We start from the raw sequence: 20,017 nt of genomic DNA on the forward strand, positions 1-20,017 counted from the left end.
TGTGTTCTGTGCCAGCTGGGTGTGTCTGAAGACCAGAGCAGAGGTCTCCCCATGAGACCTAAGGGGACCATGCGGGGATGTGGGGGGTGGGGCTGGCCATCTCAGGGTACCAACCAGGATGCTACCTTTCGTCTGGGCCTACTGACTGCTCCCCTCTCTGGGGGGACAGGGATGCTCTCAGGGAAGCTGATGCTCCTAGTTGCAGAAAGAAAAGCAGAGAGAATGCCCAGGACTTAGGAGCCATGCCCTTCGTGAACACCTTCTGAGAAGAGGTACATATGCAAAAGATGCCAGGCCATGGGAAGGAACCAGGGCCTGTGAACTCTCAGCTGTCACCCATCCCTGCCCCCAGCTCCGGGCACAACAGTGAGACACAGTGTGGGAACGTCTTTCTAAGAGATCTGGCTGCCCGCCCCTGGAGGGGGTGGTTTCCACCTCCGCATTAAGAAAGCAGCGTAACTGCAAAACTGTCTGTAAGCGAACCCCCACCCCCAGAGCCCAGACACCCCCACCCACAGAGCCCAGACACCCCCACCCCCAGAGCCCAGACACCCTCACCCAGAGCCCAGACACCCTCACCCAGAGCCCAGACACCCCCACCCCCAGAGCCCAGACACCCCCACTCCACCCAAGCCCATAGGAAGTGGGGGAAGGGGAGCTGTCAGACATTCAGGACCTTCGGGAAAGGCTCCCAAGTGTGTCAACAATGGCAGAGGTAGTTGGGGCCAAACAAAGGATCCTTCCAGGCTTATCTGGCCCAGGCCAGACCTTTCCCCTCAGCAGCACACCCCGCCCCCCGCCCCACTTCCCCCTTGCTTTTCTCCCACTGCTCTAACCAGAGGTTCCTCCCCAAGACTTGGGGAGGCAAAGGGAGGAAGTCTTGAGGTTTCCTTAGAAGGTGACAGCTGGGGGTTGGAGAAAGGGAAGATGTTAAAATTAAAAAAAAAGTCAGGCTGGCCTCTATCTGGTCACACATCCTGCCCTGAGAGTGACTGGAGGAGAGTCTGGCCAGGTAAGGCCGGTGGTACAGGGTACAGATTCCCGGGAAACCAGGAGGAGAAAAGGCAGCTGGGTCTTTAAAACTCCTTCAGCCTCAGGCTCAGTTCAGCTCAGTCGCTCAGTCGTGTCCGACTCTTTGCAACCCCACGGACTGCAACACGCCAGGCCTCCCTGTCCATCACCAATTCCCGGAGTTATTTCAAACTCATGTCCATTGAGTCAGTGATGCCATCCAACCATCTCATCCTCTGTCGTTCCCTTCTCCTGCCTTCAATCTTTCCCAGCATCAGGGTCTTTTCAAATGAGTCAGTTCTTCACATCAGGTGGTCAAAGTATTGGAGTTTCAGCTTCAACATCCTTCCAATGAATATTCAGGACTGATCTCCTTTAGGATGGACTGATTGGATCTCCTTGCAGTCCAAGGGACTCTCAAGAGTCTTCTCCAACACCACAGTTCAAAAGCATCAATTCTTTGGTGCTCAGCTTTCTTTATAGTCCAGCTCTCACATCCATACATGACCACTGGGAAAACCATAGCTTTGACGAGACGGATTTTGTTGGCAAAGTAATGTCTCTGCTTTTCAACATGCTGTCAGCCTCAGGCTCAGCAACCTGTAACAGTACATTGCCCTGAGTTTGTCAGAATGTGTAGGCTTTGGGAGCAAGCCGTGTGTGTGCGTGTGCATGTGCGTGCGTGCGTGCGTGCGTGTGTGTTTAGGGGACAGCGTGGGGTGGCAACTGGTTCTTCTTGTTGCTGGACAGCTTGCCGTGAGGGGCCCATTGCTGTCTAGAGGAATCAGAACTTCCCCCGCCTTTGATTTGAGCATCTTGGTGTGGCAATGGCTCCACCTGATGGCCATGCTGAGCGCCTACCACTCAGTTTCGTTCTATTGCCTCCATGTTGGGTTTCTCTCCCCTGCAGCCCCGCCCTTCAAACAGCCTAGTCCAGAGGATTCCACACCTGAAGCTCATTTAATTATAGACTGTGACGATTGGAGGGCACTTGAAAGATATTTTCAAGTCAACAACCTATGGCATAGTTACAAACTGAGGCCCTGAGAGGGGAGGTAGCTTGCCCGGATGACCTGGAATTCAGAAGTCCTGAATCCAAAGCTTTCCCCACTCTTGTGCTGGGACCTCAGGGTTCCTGCAGTTGGATGTCCTGAAGCTGGTGAGGGCAGGGTCAGGATAGGTCTGGGGCTTTGTGTCTGGGGCATTTCCTCAGAGGGTGCTTTCTCAGGTCTGGGTAGCCAAGCAAGTCCCCTGACCTTGGTTCCCTCTGCTCTGCCTGCAGTCAGCCCTGGAGAATTAACCTTGGACTGTGGAAAAATGTACCTAGGTGTATCTTCTGCTAAATTTTCATTTCATGGAAAAAGAGGACTGTCCCCCTAAGTCTGGATATATGTGTTGGTGACAGAGTGGCCCCCTGGTTTTCAGAACACATATACAGAAATAAACTGCACAATAAAGGTAATGTGCTTGAACCATCCCCAAACCATTCCTCTTCCTCAGCCTGTGGGAAAATTGTCTTCTGCAAAACTGGAAGGGTTGGGGCCCATTAGACTGTAGAGATGGGATCAAGAATGGTCACCCCTGGGAGCAGGGCAATAATAGTGGCAGTAGGGAGACGAAGTGGAATTCAAAAGGACATTTTGAAGGTAGAGTAGGTAGGACTTGCTCCATCATTTATTCCTTCAAGTGATAATAACAATAATCATGGCTAACATTTATTGAATACTGGCTGTATCAAAATTGAGATGCCACATCAAAATTTAAATAGTGTATTTTTGGTTTAGTAGCCACAGAACCCCTATGAAGTAGGTTCTATGATCTCAGAAAAAGAAATGAAAACTCCCTGAGAGTAACAAGGGCCTATGCTAGGGACTCGGAGGCAGAGGCAAAGATGAACACGACGTGAGTTTGAACTCACGGATCTTTCTTGGCCATGCAGTGCCGCCTACTGGTGGGATCCTAGTGCCCCGCCCGGGATCAAACCCGCGCCCCCGCCTGCAGTGGAAGCATGGAGTCTTAACAGCTGGACTGCCAGGGAGTCTCAAACGCACAGAGTTTTAAATCTTGGGGCTAATACAAGTGCACTCAAACAAACACATAAAAACAAAGAGAGAAGTTCCCTGGCAGTCCGGTGATTAAGAACCCGCCTGCCAATGCCGGGGGACATGGCTTCAATCCCTGACCCAGGAAGATTCCTCATGCCACGGGGCAACTAAGCCCACGCGCCCAAACTACTAAGTGGGGCTCTAGAGTCCATGAGCCTCAGCTGCTGAGCCCACAGGCCCCAACTACGGAAGCCCTGGGCTCCGAAACTAGAGCAGCCACCGCAACGACAAGCCCTGGCACCAGAACAAGGAGTGGGTCCTGCCCGCTGCCGCTTGACCAAGTCGGCGCGTAGCAACGAAGACGCAGCGCAGCCAAAAAAACAAACGTGCGGCAGAGAGGGAGAAGTAACCGAGAAAAGATGGCTGGGAATGTCTGAGGCGATGGAAACGCATACATACGTGTATGTGGAGATGGGGATATAGGGAGGTAAAAGGTCCTTTCAGAACACTGTCTTCTGGGCCTTCCCTGGCGGTCTAAGGGTTAAGACTCTGCTTGACCACTGCAGCGTCTGCGGAGTCTACCCCTGGTCGGGGGACTAGTATCTCACCAGCCCCATTGTGCTGCCAAAAAAGAAAAAAAAAATACTGTTTTCAATCTCAGTTACCAGAGGGGAAAGAAGGAGGCAGGGGTACATTGGGAGACTGGGATTGACTATTTGTATGAAATAGATGACTAGCAAGTCCGTGTACAATGAAGTGAAAGTGTTAGTCACAGCCGTGTTCGACTCTGCAGTCCCAAGGAGTGCAGCCGGACAAGTTCCTCTGTCCATGGAGTTTTCCAGGCAAGAATACTGGAGTGGGCAACCATTCCCTTCTCCAGGGGATTTTGACAAACCAAAGACTGAATCTGAGCCTTCCATACTGCAGGCAGATTCTTTATCATCTGAACCACCAGGGAGCCCAACAGGTCCTCATTGGCGACCTGTTCAATAGGGAACGCTACTCAGTATTGTCATGACCTGTGTGGGAAAAGAATCTTTTAAAAAAAGAGTGGATATATATATATATGTATAACTGATTCATCTGGCTGTACATCTGAAACAACATTGTAAATCAACTTTACTCCAATAAAAAAAATTTTTTTTAGAGAAAGAAATTAACCATTGTATGTGACAAATAAAAAGTGTTTTGAAGTTCCAGGAAAACAAAACACTGTTTTCCAGTGTGGCAGAGGAGTAGGAGGTATGAAGGGAAGCCAGATACCAAAAAGAGGTGTATCACAGTTTGTGTAGGGCATGTAATGGCTGACCACAGGCATTAATTAGATGCATTCGACAAAAGAGAGAGTCACTGCAGAGTTTCCATTTATTCACAGATTTACTCATTTATTCAACACTTTTCTGAGTGCTTATTTTAAGCCAGGTACTATGCCAGGTACCTGGGATAAGACACAGTCCCTCTGGCAAGGTTTTACACTGGGTATGTGTGGAGGGAGAGATGACAGACTCAACTTAGTGGAGTTGAATGTGAGTGCTCTGGTGTAGGGAGCTTTCGGGGGGAAGGGGCATGGAAGTCAAGGAAGGCTTCACAGAGGAGGTGACATCTCAGCTGACCCCGGGGACAAGCAGGATTTAAAAAGGAGAGACGGGTGTTCTAAGAAGAGGCAGACGCCTTGGCCCGGGCACAAGCTGAGGGTGGCCATCCCAGAAACACGAGTGATGCTTTTAAGGCCCAAGTAAATGGTATGACTCCAGTACTCTTGCCTGGAAAATCCCATGGACGGAGGAGCCCGGTGGGCTGCAGTCCATGGGGTCGCTAAGAGTCGGACATGACTGAGCGACTTCACTCTCACTTTTCACTTTCATGCATTGGAGAAGGAAATGGCAACCCACTCCAGTGTTCTTGCCTGGAGAATCCCAGGGATGGCGGAGCCTCGTGGGCTGCCGTCTGTGGGGTCACACAGAGACGGGCACGACTGAAGTGACTTAGCAGCAGCAGCAGACGGTATGATCCTTCTTTCCATCTTTTGTTTCTGTGCTGAGACTTGCTATTCATTCTTTTATTTTAAGTTATTAAGCAATGTTATCATTGTTCAGTGAAGCATGTTTATGCCGGTTGTTTTTAAATCCCTGTCAGATAATTCCAACATCTCTGTCATCTCCGTGTTGGCATCTGCTAATTATCTCTTCTCATTCAAGTTGAGATTTTCCTGGTTCTTGGCATCATGAGGGATTTTAAATTGCATCTTGGACACTTCAGGTATTGTGTTGTGAGACTGATCTGTTTCAGCAGGGCCTCTTTCCTACTGCTCTGCCGGGGCAGGCGGGGCGGGGTGGAGGGTGACCTCCTGGCTACCGCCAGGTGGGGATAAAAGTCCAGGGTCTCCATGCAGCCGTTGACACTTGCGGAGTGGCGGACATCTCGTTATTGCTGGACCAGAGCAGAAGTTCAGCAACCCCGCTAGGTCTCTGCTGATACCACCTTGGTGCCATGTCACTCCTTGAGTCCTGAGGTCCCTAGCCTTGGCTTTGCCTTTCAGATGTTTGTTGTATCTGTGATGTTCAGGATTTTAGGAAGCACTTAACCAGAGGAAGAGGGAGAAAGTGGATCTGCTTCATCTTGTCTGGAGCTGGATGTTCATGTGAAAAGTATGAGCGAGGAGAGGAAATCACTAGCGATGAAGCTGCAGAGCCAGGCTGCTGGAGGCCAGCTCTTCTCAAAGCCCTCTGACACCATAGAAAAGTGAGAGTTCTCCCCATCGATAATTACCGTATCAGAAAGTAAAACCGAGAACATTTCAACCTTTCAATTAATTCATTTAAAAATAATCTCATTGAGTATATAAATATACACATTTTAATGGAAAATAATTATACTTTCCAGGACAAAAGCAAGTCAGGAAAGGAGAAGCTTTGTTTCGCAATTTGGTAAATTTCTTCACTATCTGCTTAATACAAACTGCTGATTCTCTTAAATGCTTCTATGTTCAATCTGTGGTCATATTACATGTTACGTGGCCTCTGGAACACTCCGTTGTGCTATACTGATGGGAGAAAAAAAAGTGAAAGAAGGCAAATAACGTTTAATTATCATGAAAATAATTTTGACCTTAGTGACCCCTTTGGAAAGGTCTTCAGGACCCCCAGTCCTGGATCACACTTTGAGAACTGCTGCTCAGGAATTCCCTCTTTCAGGATCTACTAGCCTCTGTGGCTACTAAACACTCGAGATGTGGCCAGTGTGAAGGAAGAACAGAGCTTCCCATTTTATTTAATTTTAATTAAGTCAGCTGGAGCAATATAAATTTTTTTTGTTAAATATAATCTTGTTATTTTGAATTCATTTTTCATTTACCCTTGGAAAGTGAGCATCTGAATTGAGGTATGTTGTACATATGAAATAAAGGTCAGATTTTGAAGACTTAGGATAAAAAGTAAGACATCTCATTAATAGTTCTTATATTGGGCTTATGCTGCTATGATAAGATTTTGAATATATCGGATTATAGAAAACCTATTTTTAAAATTCATTTCACCTGTTTTTTAATAACTTTTAAAAATGTGGCAGCATTTAAAATGTAAAGTTACCAGACTTCTCTTCCAGCCCAGCGGTGAAGAATCCACCTGCCAATGCAGGGGACACAGGTTTGATCCCCAGTCGGGGAAGATTCCACAGTCCACAGGGCGACTAAGCCCCAGCACCATGACTGCTGAGCCTGAGCTCTGGGGCCCGAGAGCCGCTACTACTGAAGCCTCCACACAGCTGTGAAGACTCGGCAGGGCCAAAAATAAATAAGCAAATTTTCTGTGAATAGTTACTTATGTAGCTCATATTATATTTCTAGTGCTGGGCGAGACTGCTGTAAATGAATCTAGATGATGAAAGCTTATATGCCTTGTGAAGTCTACCTTTATTTTGAAAGGAATATAGAGCTACTGACAGGTCCCAAGAAGGGAAGTGACATAATCAGATGTGTATTTTGGAAAGCTCGCCCTGGCAGAAGCATGGGGCATGGATCAGAGGAGGAGCCGGTTAGGAGATGGCTGCACTAGCGATGGTGAGGAAAGCGCACAGCCTGGAGGAGACAGAGCGGGAAGGGTGGCCGCAGGAATAATAACGGCATTGTGGTTGCCTAGGGGAAGAGCATCCTTGTTCTCAGGAGCGGTTTTGTTGTTTAGTCACTCGGTTGTGTCTGACTCCCTTGTAACCCCATGGACTGCAGCCCGCCAGGCTCCTCTGTCCATTGGATTTTCCAGGCAAGAATACAGGAGTGGCTTGACATTTCCCGCTTCAGGGTTCGACCCAGGGATCAAATCTGCGTCTCACACATTGCAGGTGGATTCCTTACCACTGAGCCCCCGGGAAGGCTAAACATTTTAGGAAACAGATGCAGAACTCTTTAGGGATGAAGTGTCATAATATCTGCAACTTTCTTTCTTTATCATCTATCAGTACATTTTATTTATTTTTAATTTAATTTTTATATTGGAGTCTAGTTGATTTACAATGTTGTGTTAGTTTCAGGTACGCAACGAAGAATATACCCACATATACCCACTCTTTTTCAGATTCTTTCCCTGTAACTTACTTTCAACCACTGTATTTACATAGAAACTTCACACACACACACACACACATACAGTACATCTGTGAGAGAATGGCAAGTAGCATCTGAACGTTACTACGAAAAGACATAAACCTAAGGAAGAGAAGCAGGGAGAGAAAGCAAATGAGACACAAAATATCAGCAATTGTGAACCTAGAAGTAATCCAGCCAATAGGGGACCGTTTTACTCATCTTTTAACTCTTTCTATATTTTGACATTTTTCAAAACAAAAGATGGGAAAAACAATGAAAAAACAAAGAACCTTAATATGGTGGTTGGATATGAGAGAAAGAGGTAGAGTCAGCCTGCAATGCAGGGGACACAAGAGATGCGGGTGCGATCCCTGGTTCAGGAAGATCCCCTGGAGAAGGGAATGGCGGCCCACTCCAGTATCCTTGCCGGAAGAATCCCATGGACAGAAGAGCCTGGCGGGCTACAGTCCACGGGGTCGCAGAGAGACACAACTGAGCAACTAAGCACGCATGCACACAGGCAGAGAGTGTACAAGCTGAAGTTTCTGAGCGGGAACTTGGCTAGGGACACAGACTTGGATGACTTTAAAATTTAGATGTAACTGAAGGGGAGTTCCAAGCTCTCAAGGGTGTGTGTGGAGATGGAGAGGAGACAGGTGTCGGGATGGAACTCCGGGGAGCACTGACTTTTTAGGGTCAGCCAAGAAGGCTGCCATGGTAGCCAGCGTCCAGGCTGACCCCCAGTGCTGTCTCTGATCTTCATACTGGTGTGTGGTCCTCCCTGATGTACCAGGGTTGGGCAGTGTGACAAGGGCGGAAGTGATGGGACAGCACCCCTGAGATCTCAGCCACAGGTGCTCATTCTCCTTGGACCCCTCACCCTGGGGAAGCCACCTCCCCGTCACCAGCAGTCCTGTGTAGAGGTCCACGTGTGAAGAACTGAGGCCTCCTGCCCAGAGCCATGCAAGGGAGCTTGAAGAGCTGGAAGAGAATCTTCATGAATGAATAATGAGTGGGACTGCATATCAAGAGAAAGCCCAAGTCAAAACAGCTCAGTTAAACTGCTCCCAAATTCCTAACCCTCAGAAATGATGCTGTTCTAAGCTGCTAAATTTGGGGGTAATTTATTATGCAGCAACAAATAACTAATCAGGATGCCTCAAATGGAGACTTAAAAGGATGGTCAAGGAGACATGCAAATGATAAGCCTGACACTGCCCACTCTAGCTGGCAACGCTTTGCATAAATTATTTTATGACAGGAGGCCCTGGGGTCATAAGGAACCAGGGAAGAGATTATTTCATGGAGGAAGTTCTGTTATTCCGTGTCAAATGCCACCAAGCGATGGAGAAGTGGAATTTTCAACAAAGGGGTGATCGGTAACCTCAGTGAAAGCAATCAGTGGGGTGTGGGAGGGCAGGAACCGGATTAGAGTAGACTGAAGAGTAAGTAAGGATAAAAGCCAGAATTTTTCCATTATCACACTTAATTGAGGGGGAAATCCCTTATGATAAGTACCAAACCCCCACTTTAGGGAAGAGAAATCCAGGGTCACATTGCTACTATGTGGTAAAATCTGGATGCCTCTGCCCCAGAAGCTTGTTAAAGAATTCTAACTGCACTCATGACTCTTTCTGGGAAGAGAGCGGATAAATTCTGTAGCCTCATCCCATTTCCAGCGATGTTCTTGAGTCAGAACAATTTTGGTGCTCCTGCCAGCTGCCCAGCTGGGATGGATGCTCCTTTGTCTGTTTCTGCCCAACTCCTGCCTTGGGAAGAGAACTGACAAATTAGGGAGAGTGAAGAGCCTTTCTTTCATTCATTCCGTAGCTATTTATTGAGCTCTTTATAAGAGCCGCAGCTACCGGCCAGCCTTCACAGACGGGAAGGGGCTCCCAAAGTGATGTCTTACATATGAAGCCAGAACTCCATAAGCCAAGGAAAACCTTCTTTATGTTCCTGGAGAAGAGGCCCTACCCAAGGTTGAATAAAGCACAGCAGATTCAGCAAGTGCAGCATCAACAAAATTGAAGCAATCAGAATAATCACTCAGCAGTGATTAATAGCAACAACTCTTGGGTCTCATACATGAAGCTATAGATACGTAGCTATTTCTAGCTCTAAATCTGTTTAATGTCTTGGGTCTTCAGTCAGTCAATTCACCTTCCTATGACCCACATTGCCTTCCTCACAGAAAGATTTCCTGAGAAAGTTTTGCTCTAGAATTAGAACCACTTCAGACCAGCTTGAGCTGCATTAAGTGACCACATGGTGTCGTGATCTGCCTCCCTGGCTTTGGAATCAGACAGGCCCGCCCTAGGAGTCCAGCTCTGAAGGAGCTGTGTGACTTTGAGTGGGTCACTTTTTCTTTTTACATCTTTCACTTTCAGATTCCTCATCTGGAAAAAAATGGAGATAATATTATCTACCTCCTACCATGATTGTTAGGGGAAACACTGACTGGCACCACCCACTCTGGCCCGTAACCATTTATTTGCATGAGTTATTTTGACAGCAGGTCCCGGAAAGGAACATGGTATTACCTAATAAGCCACCACCAACCAGAGGAATCTGGGAAAGGTCAAAAGGAGACGACAGTCCTTTAATCTCCCAGAATCCTCTTTGCTGGAGTCCATCCTGGCTGAGCAATGTACACACCACTAGGAAGGACCGAGTCAGAATGATTAACCAGAGACAAGCTGGAAACTAACCCCACAACCATAAAACCCAAGACTGAGCCATGTGGCGGAGCCGTCCTCCTGGGTTCCCTTGCCTCCCACACTCTCCACCCCTGCTCCCCTTCTCAGTAGAGTCTCTTGCTTTGTCAATGTGTGTCTTGGGCAGTTTGCCTTTGAGTGTAAGACAGAAGCCCACTCTCGGGTCCTAGAAGGGGTTCCCCTTCCTGCAACATGACCACAAGTATAACAGGAAGAAAAAAAATTATGCGAAAATAGGACTGCCATATTTCTTCACTCTAAGTGGGGCAGGAGTCATCTCAGAGGCCATCTCAGGCCATCTCATCTCAGTGGCTTATTTGTTGAGGAGGACACTCCGGTAAACTTTCGTGGCTGAGACAAGCAGCTGAGCTGCTCTATACCCCACTATCTCCTTAGCTCCTCTGACCCAGGACTGAGAACAGCCCAGACTGGAGACATTTGTTCAAAGATCTAAATGCATTTGTGTGACTAAGTAACAGGAAGCTGATGTTTTCAGGGCAAGGTGGAGAACAGCAGAGACATGGAGGAGAGGGCTCTTAGGAAGGAAAAATGGCTGCAAGCAGGGCTCTGGGTAGCAAAAGAGCCGTGGGAGAAAGCACAGGCAGGAGGGAGATGGTGAGCTTTACTGTGGTGAGCTCCAGCTACTGCTCGCTCTAGGTGGCGCTATAACTTCCTGTCTTGCCTCTTGACCTTCAATAAAAGTCTTCCACTCAAAATGGCCCTGTGCTCTGGGGGCTTTCCGGACAGAAGGAAGGGAAGAGTTCAACTTGCTCTGAGACTAAGAGGATGCAGGAAAATAACTGTGAATTCAGCTTGAGCAGGAATTCATAAGAAACCAGGATCATGAAAATGTCAGCCCATCCCCCAAGAATCCCTGGAAATCTTGTGCAGGACATGGACAGCCCACAAAATTTGGTCTGGGGGCTTGGGATCTTTAAGGAAAACATGTTCTAAGAAAGCTGGCAAAAATCATATTACATCAGGATTAAATGAGAGAATGTACAGAAACCAATTAGCTCAGAGCCCAACCCATGATCAGCACTCACTAAAGGTAGCTTCTTATTATGATTTAATGGGCAATTTCCACTTTTTTTCACCCTTTTGAACTTCAAGGACTCAGAGTCTACTTGAAAATTATGATGTAGACATTCATTTATTCTACAAACATTTATCAACTCCCTCCTATGTAGCAGTCAGTTTAAATAACTTCAGGCAGTAGTGATGGTCACAGCTCGTCTGTTTGGCCTTAGTATGTGCTAAGTGCTTTACCTGGCTTGTTTCATTTAATTCTCATGACAATCCTAGGGAAAGTTGGAAGTGTTAGTCGCTCAGTCGTGTCTGACTCTTTCTGACCCCATGAACAGTAGCCTGCCAGGCTCCTCTGTCCATGGAATTTTCCAGGCAAGAAGACTAGAGTGGGTAGCCATTTCCCTCTCCAGAGAATCTTCTCGACCCAGGGATCAAACCTAGGTACACTGCAACTGTAGGTGGATACTTTACCATCTGAGCCACTAAAGATGCCCAATCCCAGGGAGGAACCTAGGGTTATAGTCCTACTCTATAAACGAGCAGGCTGAGGCACAGTGAGGGTAAGGGACTTGCCCAGACCACATGGCTAGCCAGTGGGAGGGGCAAGGTCTGAACTCAGGCAGTTGGATTTCAGTGCACTCTTTAAAACTCCACACTGCACTGTTTCTGAATGCACCTGACGTGTGTGAGTGGTGGCCTACGAGGGAGAGGGATCATGAGTGAAGGGTCTTGGGGAGACAAGCCTACAAATTATGGCTACGATTTTCTTCGATCTTTTCCCTCCTACCTCCCATCCCCCTTCTAACTGTCGCTGTCAAGAAGTGGCTGGCACCAGCACTCTGACCCTTGCTTCTGCTCATCCTCTGGTTTAAGGTCTCCCATCCTGCCTGTGCCCACCATTAGCAAATGGACACATGAAGAGGGAGAGAAGGAAAAGACCCACTGAACCAACTAGAAGACAATGAGAAGCTGTGACTATTTTGCCATAATGTAGCACAAGAACAATAAAAAAATCAATCACTTGGGGGGGTGGGGAACGACTTTCCTATAATCAGCTATTAAAGGCTTGTACCACTTAATTAGTCTATTAATTAAAACTGTTCTCCTCCTTCCACATGTTATCAGCCTGCAGAGGCAGAGAAAACTCAAACCCCGGGGGCAGAAGATAAGAGAAGTAAGAAAGACTGGAGTGCGCAGCAGATTCAAACAGCTGGGCCTGTGTGTGTTTTAAAAGCACAGCGCTTAGTGCCCAGGGCAAATCCACCTGCTAGCATGAAGGGAACGTTTATCAAAAACCAAAAGGCTGTTGTCTTTGTTGAACAGAAAGGGAAAAGAAAAATGATTTCATCTTTAAAGAGAAAAACCACCATCACCACACACAGGGATCTGTGAAGGGCAGATCCACTGGGTGTTCCCTGGGGCACCGGACACAGTGAGAAACAAACACGCTTACGGCAAAGGCAGCGTTATCAGAAGACTCCGGAGCAAGGGGACTTGGCCCTGATGCTGATGCATGAGCTTCTTAGGGAACTCACACACACTGAGTTCCTACTACGTGCCAGGCACTGCCTCCGTTCTCTATGTCTGTAACATCGTGTTTTGATGACTTCTTCATTCTTAGAGTGTCCTAGAGTTGCTTTTGTGCACTCAGCTGCTCAGTCTTGTCGGATTCTTTGTGACCCTCTGTCCACGGGGCTTCTCCAGACAAGAATACTGGAGGGGGTTGCTACTCCCTCTTCCAGGGGATCTTCCCCATCCAGGGATTGAACACACATCTCTTGTGTCTCCTGCATTGGTGGGTGGATTCTTTACCGCTGCACCACCAGGGGAGCCCAGTATTTCTGGAAGTCCCCAGAAAGGCACCTCCTATGAGCCCTTACAGCTGTGAGCACCACAGCAGTCACTCAGTGCTTACCCTTCTGTTCTGGCTCCTAGTGGCCCACAGCCCCTGCCCACCAAGAGCTCAGAGAAGCCTCTCATCATGCCGTGGCTGACCGTGTGAAGCGAACTCAAAGGGCCCAAGAACTTACAAGTCATCCTTGAGCAGCTCAGATAGACTCTGAGTTCCGCAGCTCTCTCCACGCTCCTGGGAGCACCGCAGCCTTTGGACTCCTTTCCTGTCCTTTTCAGGCTCTCCGCCACCCTCTGCCCTCCCCTGGTTACCAAACACACACTTGCCCATGCACTGGAATGGAGGTGAGCAGACACAGAGAGGGGGCTGGAGGCAGGGGTCTCCATCAGCAACAGCCCACCAGCAGCGGTGAGGATGCCGTCTTATTGTAACCCTCACATCAGCCATGTGACAGACCGTTAGCGATCCTATTTTGCAAAATGGGGGAGACTGTCGCTCGAAGAGGGTTAGTCGTTTGTCCAGGACTCCACAGGCAGGGACGAAGCACTCAGAGGAGCTCAGTAAATAGTTGCTAACATACAAATTGAAAATATGGAGGCAGGAGATGCTCACCAGCTTCTGGGAACTGAAGCGGGGGGTCCAACTATGTGATAAAAGGCAACTGTCAATTGAGACTACCCCTCTAGGGTGGGAGATGGGGCAGGGATAGGGAGTATAGGGTTAGCTTCAAGGTCAACTCCTCCTGAACCCAATTTTGCTGGATACCTGTTGTTATATAATCCACTTTTGGCCAACAACTCATCACACCTCCCCCCAACCTGGGCCCCACCCCCCAAAAAACCCCTTGTGGAAACGGTTAAGTGGACATACGTTAGCTGTAGGGCACTCAGAATGTCAACACGTTAGAGGGGAGGGGCAGTGGTAATGTGGTGGAGAGAGCCTGGACTTGGAACCCAGGGACGAGCTTCTGTTCCTGGTAACCAGCTGGTGCCCTCAGGCAAGTTATTTCCATCGTCCACCTTCAGCTTCCTCATATGCAAAATGGGAAACGTCAGTCGCCTCCATCAAAATGGTACTGAGAGGATTAAGCAAAGTAATCCAATATTACTATTACACAGAGAGAACTTCAAAATTACAAAGGGCTTCTACATAGACACCTGGCAACCCTCAGAGCAACCCAGAGTATTATTATCCCCATTTTTCAATTGAGAAAAAAATCCAAGACTCAGAAATATTGGAACTCATTGGCAAACAGTGAGTAGTGTGATTATTCCAAGCAGCGGGCCTGGCCCCATCACGTCTGACTTTCAGGTCCTGCAGCCAAAAGGTGTCCGTCCCAGAGTCCCCTATCTGGGCTAGGTGTCCCATTCCCAGCTTTCATTCACCAGGTAAGCAGTAAAGGTCTGCGCTCCTATCTGGCATCAGGGACCGTGCCCAGCGTTGAGTACTCTACTGCAGCGCTCCCAGCATGGCAGAGAGAGTGGGTGTCAGCTAAATGAGGAACAGTCTCTGTGATGAATGTTTCCAGGTGGGAAGGACAGGTGACATAGATGGAGACAGACGCAGAAGGGAAACTTGGAAGAATGAGGAGGACACACGCGTGTGCTAAGTTGCTTCAGTCGTGCCCGACTCTCTGCAACCCCATGGACTGCAGCCCGCTAGGCTCCTCTGTCCATGGGACTCTCCAGGCAAGAATCCTGGAGTGGGTTGCCATCCCCTCCTCCAGGGGATCTTCCCCACCCAGGGACCAAACCCGAGTCTCTTACCTCCCCTGCGTTGGCAGACAGGTCTTTACCACTAGCACCACCTGGGATGCCCTAATGAGTAGGCCGTAGTCTCACAAATCAGGGAAGGGGGTTCTCACCTCAGTGTGGGGAAGAGCTTGATATTTGGTACAAGTGACGCACCAAAGGGGAGAGGGAAGCAGAGAGAAAGGAGGCCAGAGGGTTAGCGAGGGCCAGCACCTGCAGGCTGAGAGCTGGGTGAAGGACTTTGGACCTCGTCCTTAATAAATGCAGAGCTGCCTGAGTGCTTTCAGCAGGGAAGGAGATGATATTTTTGGAAGATCTTCTGGCTGGGATGTGGAGACTGGATCTGAGCCTAGTGAGACTGGAGGCAGGTAGGCCAGCTAGTATGGAGACAGATGCAGGAACTGAAGCAAGAAATAATGGTGGTCTGAGCTTGGGACGGGGCCATGGAGATGGAGAGAAGGGCAATCTCTGCAACAGACTGAGGGCACGGTGACTGATGGGGAAGAGAATGCAGGGAGGGAAGGTAGGGGAAGGAGTCAAGCATGATACCAGCTTGTATCTGGACTGTGCAACTGGTGAGTGAAGGTTTCCCTTATTTGACAAGGGGGCATTTGGGGCAGAATATCTGCTATTAGTCAGGTGTCTCCTGCATGAGCCTGGACCCCAAATTCACTCAGGGACCTGTAAATTATGTCTGTCTTGCCCAGCGGAGAAGCAATGGATGAGAAGATCCTGCTAACTTGAGAATGCCTGCACTATGGCCGGAGGCTCATGACACTGTACAGGAGGCAGTGACCAAAACCATCCCCAAGAAAAGGGAATAAAAGGCACAATGGTATCAATATCAACAACCTCGGATATGCAGATGACACCACCCATATGGCAGAAAGCAAAGAGGAACTAAAGAGCCTCTTGACGAAGGCGAAAGAGGAGAGTGAAAAAGCTGGCTTAAAACTCAACGTTCAGAAAATGAAAATCATGGCATCCAGTCCCACCACTTCATGGCAAATAGATGGCGAAACAATGGAAACAGTGACAGACTTTATTTTGGGGCTCCAAAATCGCTGTGAATGGTGACTGCTGCCATGAAATTAAAAGACGCTTTCTCCTTGGAAGAAAAGCTATGACCAACCTAGACAGCATATTAAAAAGCAGATACGTTATTTTGCCAACAAAGGTCCATAATAGTGAAAACTATGGTTTTTCCAGTAATCATGTACGGATGTGAGAGTTGGACCATAAAGAAGGCTGAGCACTTAAGAACTGATGCTTCTGAACTCTGTTTCTGGAGAAGACTCCTGAGAGTCCCTTGGACCGCAAGGAAATCAAACCAGTCAATCTTAAGGAAATCAACCCTGACTATTCATTGGAAGGAATGATGCTAAAGCTGAAGCTTCAATACTTTGGCCACCGGATGCCAAGAACCGACTCATTAGAAGAGACCCTGATGCTAGGAAAGATTGAAGGCAGGAGGAGAAGGGGATGACAGAGGACGAGAAGGTTGGATGGCATCACTGACTCAATGGACATGAGTTTGAGCAAGCTCTGGGAGACGGTGAAGGACAGGGAAGCCTGGCGTGCTGCGGTCCATAGGGTTTCGAAGAATCAGACACGACTGAAGGACTGAACACCAACCAACTTGAGGATTCTACTTGCCAGCAGGCAAGGTGTGGACGTGTGTCAGTGGTGAAGCACCTGGTATGAGGGGCATCTGGTTCTCCTGGAGCAAGGGCATTGGTTTCCCTGGGTCTCCAGCAGACCTCCTGTTCCCTCAACCCAGCTTCCCTTTGATTATTGCTTCCCTGGTGGCTCAGAGGTTAAAGTGTCTGCCTGCAATGCGGGAGACCTCAGTTCGATCCCTGGGTCGGGAAGCTTTCCCTGGAGAAGGAAATGGCAACCCACTCTAGTATTCTTGCCTGGAGAATCCCATGGACGGAGGAGCCTGGTGGGCTACAGTCCAGGGGGTCGCAAAGAGTTGGACATGACTGAATGACTTCACTTTCACTTTTCACTGTCAAGGGCATACCGTGTAAAGCACCTTCATAGATGCAGAGGGAGAAACTATAAGAGTTTATAACCTAGAAGGTGTGAAAAGACAACTAATCACAAAAGAACTACAGGTCCACATGAATAGGATTAATAGTCATAAACGGCATAGAGAACATGTTCCCAGGAGGCCGTGGTCATAGACACTTCTGAATGGGAAAACCAGGGAGGAAGTGGTATTCAAGCTGGTTGTAAAGGAGAGGCGAATATCTACAGGCATAAACGTGGGATTGCAGTAGGCAGGTATTCCTGAAGGAAGAAAAAGCATTAGCAAAGAAGGTCACCAGCCCCATCTCCTGCTGTCTTAGGGTACCTTAAGCCGGGGTGCAGGGAGCTTTGACAAGTCTGAGAATTCCCTGACGGTGCAAAAATTATGTTTAGGGATGAGTGTGTACTTTTCTGGAGAGAGGGACCACAGCCCTCCTTCAGTTCTCTGCAGGGTCTAGAGTAGAGAAAAGGTTTTATTTCACAGGTGGGTCTGAGGCACCTAAAGGATATCAGTCCTGAATATTCACTGGAAGGACTGATGCTGAAGCTGAAGCTCCAATACTTTGGCCACCTGATGGGAAGAATTGACTCATTCAAAAAGACCCTGATGCTGGGAAAGATTGAGGGCAGGAGGAGAAGGGGACGACGGGGGATGAGATGGTTGGATGGCTCGATGCACGTGAGTTTGAGCAAGCTCCAAGAGTTGATGATGGACAGGGAGGCCTGGCGTGCTGCAGTCCGTGGGGTCGCAAAGAGTTGGACACGACTGAGCGACTGAACTGAAGCATCTGCATGTCTCTGTTGTTTTTAAATAAGAAACTTCCTTCAAGAACTGTCCAGTGCACCCTTCGGATCTCTAGACAGGCCCGAGAAGGCTCTGAAAAAAAAGGTAGCTCACACGGGCTTCCCTCCCTTTGCCCACCCTTGCCCCTCGCCCCACCTCCATTCTACGAGTGGTCACCACGCTCACCCGTCTCCACCGCCTTGAGGTCAATAAGGGAGGCAAGGTCAGAGCGCCAAACGGGAGAATTGGGGACTCACGCAGAGGCTCTGGGACCTCCTTCCGAGACGCGGTGGGCGGGAGCCGCTCTGCGCTGAAGCTGGAGCCGGAGAGGTCGGCCTGCGGGGTCCCCCAATCCCGTGAGAACCCACAGCCGCGTTCTGGGCCGGTCCGCGGCCGCCGGCCGGGCTGCGGCAGCGCCCCCAGGCCGCGAGGCTGCGGTGCCGGCGGCGGCCGCTGGGCGGCGCGGGGCGGCGCGCGGAGCGTGGGAAGCGCGGGCGCGCGGGCGGGCCGGGCTCGCTCACGCCCGGACAGCGGCCGCCGCCGCCGGGCCCGAATGCGGAGCCGCTGCGCAGCTCGCGCCTGCCGCGGGGCGCACCGGGCGCGGCGAGGCGGCCGTGCAGCCGCTGGCGGGGAGGGGGCGGCCGCTGGAGGTAAGAGCCGGGCTGCCGATCGGGTGGGAGCGGCGCGGCGGCCAGGCCTGCGGCCAGTCTCCAGAGCCCCGGGCAAGGCTGGGGGGCTCCTCTCCCGGCCCTGAGGGGGCGATGCTCCGGGCCTACCGCGATCGGGTCGCCCCCACCCCCGCTGCGGCGCCGGCCTCCCGCCGCAGCTGCCCTGACCGCTTGGGTGGGAGCAGACTGGGGCCGGCTTCTGCCCTGGCCGGCACCCCACCACCGTGGGCTCTGGGGGCCCGGGGCCAGCAGGGCAGGGGAGGCAGATGATCAGCGCCCCCACCACCCCGAGGCCTGGCCCAGGAGCCCCTGCCCACTCCTCACCTTCCGCTTCTGGGCTCCGCAGTGGGCGTGGTGCCCCCCTCTGCTGCAGAGGGGGGGCGCCCTGGAGTTGAGGAAGGCCGTGGGGGAGGAGAGCGCAGAGACAGGTGGTTGAGGGGGCGAGCGATGGTGCGGGAAGGCTTGTGATCTTAATGCCTATTTCTTTCTCGCCCCTTCTTCGCGGTGGGGTGGGGGGCGGAGGTGCGCGTGGAGGAGGAGGCGGGAAGGCCGGAGGCTTTAGGCTCGGGAGAGGCAGGCGCAGCCAGAGATGCCACCGGGCAAATGTCCCTGTTAGATGCCCGCCGCCCCCCAAATTAATGACGTGGGTGTGGCGGTGCAGGTAGAGGAGTTGGATGAAGACCTGGCCCCGAACTGCCCGGAACTGGCCGCGGCCGGTGGCCGGTATCCCCGCTGCATGTCTGGGAGCCGCATGCACTAAGCGCTCTGCAGCGGCTGGGGGTGGGGGCGGCGGGTGGCCATGCCCTCTCATCCGCTTGGCAGCTTCAGCCACGGGGACAGCTCCCGAGATGGGGGCTGGGAGAAGGACGTGGGGGTGGGGGCGGTGTCCGGAGGGGAACGGCAGTCTCCAGGCCTGCAGACTAAGTTCCTAGGTGGTGGGTGGGCCAGGAGATGGTGGGAGGTGGGAGCTCTAGGAAAAGCAGGTAATGTCCTTAAGACCACCCCCGCCTTCCAGCTTTGTCTGTAGCCATCGACCAAAATTTGGGATTCTCATTTGCCAAATATGCTTAATTTCTTTTTCTTTTTTCCTCTTTCCCTTTCGGTTTGTTTTGTTTTTTAGAGGAACTGCAAATGACAGAGCAGAGGGAAGGCTGGCCCAGCCAATCCCGGAGCCGCTGCAGCGCCGGTTCCCCGCACACACTGTGGTGCAGGGACAGAGAGGAGGGGGCGGCTGGCCCCGCGCCTCCCCTGCCCGGGGCCCCCGGCCGCTCCCCGGGGAGGAGGGCAGCTGGACGGAGGCTGCCTGGGGCCAGGGTGCAAGGGTGCAGCCGCACCTCCCTGCTGCCCGGCGTGGGAAGAAGAACGCGGAGCCAGGCAAGTCTCCCTCTGTGTCCTCTGAGATGGAAGGAGCATGTAGAGACAGGGCTGCGGCGGCCAGCTCCCGGCCTTGCTCTGGCATCAGCGGCCAGAGGGCTGTGCCTCCAGCCCCTTGGGTTTGGTTCTGCTCTCGGCCCGTCCCTGGCACTTGACAGCTGCAGCGTCGCCGT

The 20,017-nt window shown here is 50.6% G+C and overlaps 1 long non-coding RNA gene across 1 annotated transcript; it reads right to left on the reverse strand.

Annotated features, from left to right (window-relative positions):
* LOC106503007 lies at positions 5,002 to 18,201 on the reverse strand. Its single transcript, XR_001296676.2, has 3 exons — positions 17,989 to 18,201; positions 14,104 to 14,308; positions 5,002 to 6,099 (listed from the first exon to the last, which is right to left on the reverse strand). It is a non-coding gene; the product is annotated as an uncharacterized LOC106503007 (long non-coding RNA).

The sequence above is a fragment of the Capra hircus genome, chromosome 16 (assembly GCF_001704415.2).
Source record: "Capra hircus breed San Clemente chromosome 16, ASM170441v1, whole genome shotgun sequence".
Lineage (NCBI taxonomy): Eukaryota > Metazoa > Chordata > Mammalia > Artiodactyla > Bovidae > Capra > Capra hircus.